Raw genomic sequence first — 6,487 nt, 5'->3', positions numbered from 1 at the left:
AAGTATGATTGTGTTAAATCTTTAATGAATACCGATGATTTTCAAAAGTTTAACACTAAATATGGACTTGACTCTGAGATAGTAGCCTCCTTTTGTGAATCATTTGCTACTCATGTTGATCTCCCTAAAGAGAAGTGGTTTAAATATCACCCACCTATTAAAGAAGAAATTAAAAATCCGGTACTAGCTAAAGAAGAAACTATACTTTATAATGTTGATCCAGTTGTTCCTACTTCTTATATTGAGAAACCACCTTTCCCTGTTAGGATAAAGGAACATGCTAAGGTTTCGACTGTGGTTAACAAAAGTTATATTAGAACACCCAAACCTGATGAACAAATCAAAGTAGAACCTAGTGTTTCTATGGTTAAAGATCTCCTAGAAGAAAATATAGACGGGCATGTTATTTACTTCTGCAATGAAGCTACAAGAATTGCCAAACCTAATAAAGAGGAAAAACATAGACCCGTTGTGGGCATGCCTGTTGTCCCAGTTAAAATAGGAGATCACTGTTATCATGGTTTACATGACATAGGTGCTAGCATGAGTGATATTCCCTTTACTTTGTATCAAGAAATTATGAATGAAATAGCACCCGCTGAAATAGAAGAAATCGATGCCACTATTAAACTTGCTAATAGAGACACCATTACACCAGTTGGGATTGTTAGAGATGTTGAAGTCTTGTGTGGGAAAATAAAATACCCTACTGATTTTCTTGTTCTTGGTTCCCCACAAGATGACTTTTGTCCCATTATCTTTGGTAGACCTTTCTTGAACACCATTAATGCTAAGATAGATTGTGAGAAACAAACTGTCGGTGTTAGTTTTGGTGATGAGTCTCATGTGTTTAATTTTTCCAAGTTTAGTAGAAAGCATCATGAAAAAGAATTACCTGGTAATGATGAAATAATTGGTCTTGCTTCTATTGTTGTGCCTCCTACTGATCCACTAGCACAATATTTGCTAGACCATGAAAATGATTTACATACGCATGAAAGAAATGAATCAGATAAGATTTTGTTTGAACACCGTCCTCTTCTTAAACATAATTTTCCTATTGAAACTCTAGGAGGTTCTCCTCCACCTAAAGGTGATCCCGTGTTTGAATTAAAACAATTGTCAGACACTTTGAAATATGCTTATCTTGATGAAAAGTAGATATATCTTGTTATTATTAGTGCTAACCTTTTAGAACATGAAGAAGAAAGATTATTGAAATTTCTAAGGAAGCACCAAGCTGCTATTGGATATACTCTTGATGATTTAAAGGGCATTAGTCCCACTGTATGTCAGCACAAGATTAATATGGAGCCCAATGCTAAACCCGTTGTTGATCACCAATGTCGGTTGAATCCGAAGATGAAAGAAGTGGTAAGAACGAAAATATTAAAACTTCTGGAAGCAGGTATAATCTATCCTATAGCTGATAGTAGATGGCTAAGTTCTGTTCATTGTGTCCCTAAGAAAGGAGGTATTACCGTTGTTCCTAATGATAAGAATGAACTTATTCCACAGAGAATTGTTACAGGCTATAGAATGGTAATTGATTTCAGAAAATTAAATAAAGCAACTAGAAAAGATCATTACCCTCTGCCTTTTATTGATCAAATGCTAGAAAGATTATCTAAGCACACACATTTTTTCTTTACTGATGGATATTCTGGTTTTCCACAAATACCCATTTCTCAACCTGATCAAGAAAAGACCACTTTCACTTGTCCCTTTGGAACTTATGCTTATAGACGTATGCCTTTTGGTTTATGCAATGCACCTGCTGCCTTTCAAAGATGTATGACTGCTATATTCTCTGACTTTTGTGGAAAGATTGTTGAGGTTTTCATGGATGACTTCTCTGTTTATAGGAAGTCTTTTGATGATTGTTTAAGCAATCTTGATCGAGTTATGCAGAGATGTGAACAAACAAATCTTGTCTTGAATTGGGAGAAGTGCCACTTTATGGTTAATGAAGGCATTGTCTTGGGTCATAACATTTCTAAAAGAGGTATTGAAGTGGACAAAGCTAAGGTTGATGAAATTGAGAAAATGCCATGTCCTAAAGATATCAAAGGTATTCATAGTTTCCTCGGTCATGCTGGTTTCTATAGGAGATTTATCAAAGACTTTTCTAAAATTTCTAGGCCTCTTACAAACCTTTTTCAAAAGGATGTCCCTTTTGTTTTTTATCATGATTGTTTAGAAGCCTTCGAAACACTCAAGAAAGCATTAATTTATGCACCTATTGTTCAACCACCTGACTGGAACTTGCCTTTTGAAATTATGTGTGATGCTAGTGATTATGTTGTTGGTGCTGTTCTAGGACAAAGAGTCGATAATAAACGGAATGTTATTCATTATGTTAGTAATACTCCAGACAGTGCTCAAGGAAATTATGCTACTACTAAAAAAGAATATCTAGCAGTGGTGTTTGCTTGTGATAAGTTTAGATCCTACATTTTTGATTCAAAAGTAATCGTTCACACCGACCATGCTGCTATAAAATATCTTATGGAAAAGAAAGATGCTAAACCTAGACTTATTCGATGGGTTCTCTTGCTACAAGAATTTGATTTCCGTATTACTGATAGGAAAGGAGCTGAGAACCCCATAGCTGATAACTTGTCTAGGCTTGAAAATGTGCTTGATGAGCCACTACCTATTGATGATAGTTTTCTCGATGAGCAGTTAGCTGCAATAAATGTTGCTTGTAATACTCCTTGGTATGCTGACTATGCTAATTACATTGTTTCTAAATATTTACCACCTAGTTTCACATACCAAAAAAAGAAAAAAATTCTTCTATGATTTAAGACACTACTTTTGGGATAACCCACATCTCTATGAAGGAGTAGATGGTATTATTAGACGTTGTGTACCTGAGCATGAACAGGGACAAATCCTATGGAAATGTCACTCCGAAGCTTATGGAGGACATCGTGCTGGAGATAGAACTGCTCACAAGGTATTGCAATCTGGATTTTATTGGCTTACTCTCTTCAAGGATGCTCGTAAGTTCGTCTTTTCTTGTGATGAATGCCAAAGAGTAGGTAATATCGTTAAGCGTCAAGAAATGCCTATGAATTATTCACCTGCCGTTGAACCATTTGATGTTTGGGGATTTGATTACATGGGACATTTTCCTTCCTCTAATGGGTATACACATATTTTGGTTGTTGTTGATTATGTTACTAAATGGGTAGAAGCTATTCCAACCAGTAGTGTTGATCACAACGCCTCTATTAAAATGCTTAGGAAAGTTATTTTCCCAAGGTTTGGAGTCCCTAGATATTTAATGACTGATGGTGGTTCACACTTTATTCATGGTGCTTTCCGTAAAATGCTTGCCAAGTATGATGTTAATGATAGAATTGCATCACCTTATCATCCTCAATCTAGTGGTCAAGTTGAACTTAGAAATACAGAAATAAAATGAATCTTGCAAAAGACTGTCAATAGGTCCCGGAAGAATTGGTCTATGAAATTAGATGATGCACTTTGAGCTTATAGAACAGCATATAAAAATCCAATGGGTATGTCTCCTTATAAAATGGTTTATGGAAAGGCTTCTCATTTGCCTCTTGAGTTAGAACATAAAGCATATTGGGCAATCAAAGATCTCAACTATGATTTCAAACTTGCCGGTCAAAAGAGGCTATATGATATTAGCTCTTGAGATGAATGGAGAACCCAAGCTTATGAAAATGCCAAGTTGTTTAAAGAAAAAGTTAAAAGATGGCATGATAAAAGAATCCAAAAGCGTGAGTTTAAAGTTGGAGAGTATGTTCTTTTGTACAACTCTCGTTTCAGATTCTTTGTAGGAAAACTCCTCTCAAAATGGGAAGGACCCTATGTAATCGAGGAGGTTTATCGGTCTGGAGCTATCAAAATAAATAATGTCGAAGGTACTAACCCGAAGGTTGTTAATGGGCAACGAATAAAGCATTATATCTCAGGTACTCCCATTAATGTTGAAAGAAATATTATCCAAACTTTGACACCGGAAGAACACATAAAAGAGTCCTTCCGAAACACTCCAGAATCATGAAAATAAGGAGGTACATGATACAGTAAGTAAATGGACTCCGAAAATCCGCAAAAATATTTTTTGTTAGTTTTGGAATATTTAGAAAATTAGGAAAATAAGAAACTTCCAGGAAGCCTACCCTAGTGGGCACAAGACACCAGGGCATGCCTGGCCGCCCAAGTGGGTTGTTCCCACCTCGGGTATTCCGGACTCCGTTTTTCTTCCGTTTGCTTGTCTCCCAAGATAAAAAAAATCTTTATATACCCCCGAACCTATTGACCACCGTATCATGGAGAAATCTTCTGCTTTCTTTCCTTGTTGTTTTCTGTCAGATCCCATCTACCATGGCCACTTCAAGCTCCTCTAAGGACAAGTTCTTCTAGAACATTATCAACCCATATTTGCAGGTGGTGGTGCAGCACCCTCGGGTCATCCGGATGCATGAGGGGGTGCTTCACCTCTGCGATGTGCCAGGTCCCAAGGGGACGGGAACCATGGAGGCCAGGCTTGAAGCTATGGAGCAGGGGGTCTTTCCGTGCAAAAGGATGGTGGAGCATGGTCTCAATGCCAATCACCTCATGATCACGGACCTTTCCCGTGATCTCAAGGTGGATGGCAAGCCCATGAACAACATCGTCTTCACCCTCACTAAGCAAATCTACTTCCTCCAAAGCCAGATCTACGATCTCCAAAACCAAGTCTTTGAATATGAAATGAGGTTTAAAGATATGAGTTTGGCTGCCGGTTGCAGGACCTGTGAGACTCACACCTCTTCTTATGATGGTGGACCTCTGCAATGGAAACCCGAGGACAATATATCTTCTTCATCACCACCACCTTCTTCTTCATCACCAAAAGAAAATTGAGTATCGGGTATGGGCACTCCTCTTGGCTTCCGCCAAGCTTGGGGGAGGTGCCCCGGTATGGTATCATACCCACTATCTTTTGCCTTTACTTATTTTAGTTCAATCTTTTGCTTTAGATGAATAAAAGTTTAGTTCGATCCTTTCTTTTCGAGAGTTTTCTTAGTGATCTATACTTGTAATCGTGTGCGAGATATATGATAAAGTTTAGCTTGAGTTTTTGGCTTTCTTTACTTTCATGTTGGAATAAAAAGAAAGGAAATAAATAAAAGGAAAGGAAATAAATCAAGAAGATCATATACTAATCTTATGGTAGGTGATGACACCACATAAGGAAAAGTATAAGTAGAAAATTTTATTAGAGATTGATAAACATGGCATTAGTGAATGATGCAACTCATGAAAGAATTAATAAGGGAAGAGAAGATTCACATATAAATATACTATCCTAGAAATCTTTTGTGATTGTGAGCTCCCATCAAAATATTATATGCCAAAATTGTTGAAGCTGGACAAGGAAGACAACTTAATGATTTATGTTTGTTGATATTCACATAGAAATTATATTGTCATAGATACTTCAACATGTGGTGCTTGCCCCTATCTTTGCTAGCCAAAAACTCCGCACTAAGTAGAGATACTACTTGTGCATCCAAAAACCCATAAACCCAAATCTTAGTTTCAAGAGTCCACCATACCTACCTAGGGATTGAGCAAGATCCCTCAAGTAAGTTGTCATCGGTGCAAAAAGGCAATAAAAATTGCTTCTAAAAATGTGAGATCATTTAGTGTAAGAGAAAATTGAGCATTGTACGAACTTGTGATGGTGAAGAATAAAAGTGGCAGACTGCATAATAATGGTTGCCATCACAAGGGGCAATACAACATGATGTTCTTTTGCACTAAGCGGTTGAGCATACAAACAAATAAGCGCATGGCAACCTCTGCTTCCCTTTGCGAAGGTCCTATCTTTTACTTTTATGTATTTACTTTTATGCAAAGAGTCAATGTTTTTCTCTCTATTCCTTTTTATTTTTCTCCGTTGGCAAGAATCATGTGGTGAGGAAAGATCTAGGCACATATGTCTAGTTGAATATGGGTAGCATGAGTTATTATTGTTTACATCAGCCTTGAGGTGAATACGTTGGGAGGCGAAACTATAAGCCCCTAACTTTCTATGTGTCCGGTTGAAACGTTTTGCTCATGTGAATGCGGTGAGTGTTAGAAATCATAAAGGACTATATGATGGTTGAGTATGTGGACTTGTCTAAAGGGTCTGACACATGGCCCTTCCTGAAAAGATGATGAATTGTAGTTGCAAAGTTGACTGAGAACATAGTTTGTTGGTTTCTAATAGAGTTTTTGCTTTATACTTTGATTGTGTGATGAATTGTCACTTATTCATGAGAAGTCTATGATAAAAGTTCTATGATAAGAGTCTTATATTTAAGTTTGTTGTTGTTATAATATTCAACATGATGCTTGTAACATCCCAAATTTTCAATTTGGAATGTTATACATTAGATCATCATGCATATCATATTTTCTTGCATTTTGTTGATCCTAGAAATTTCACGCAACTCAAGGACCCTCGGAGAGA

The sequence above is a fragment of the Triticum aestivum genome, chromosome 3A (genome assembly GCF_018294505.1).
Source record: "Triticum aestivum cultivar Chinese Spring chromosome 3A, IWGSC CS RefSeq v2.1, whole genome shotgun sequence".
NCBI lineage: Eukaryota > Viridiplantae > Streptophyta > Magnoliopsida > Poales > Poaceae > Triticum > Triticum aestivum.
Note: the sequence above shows the minus strand (reverse complement) of the source record.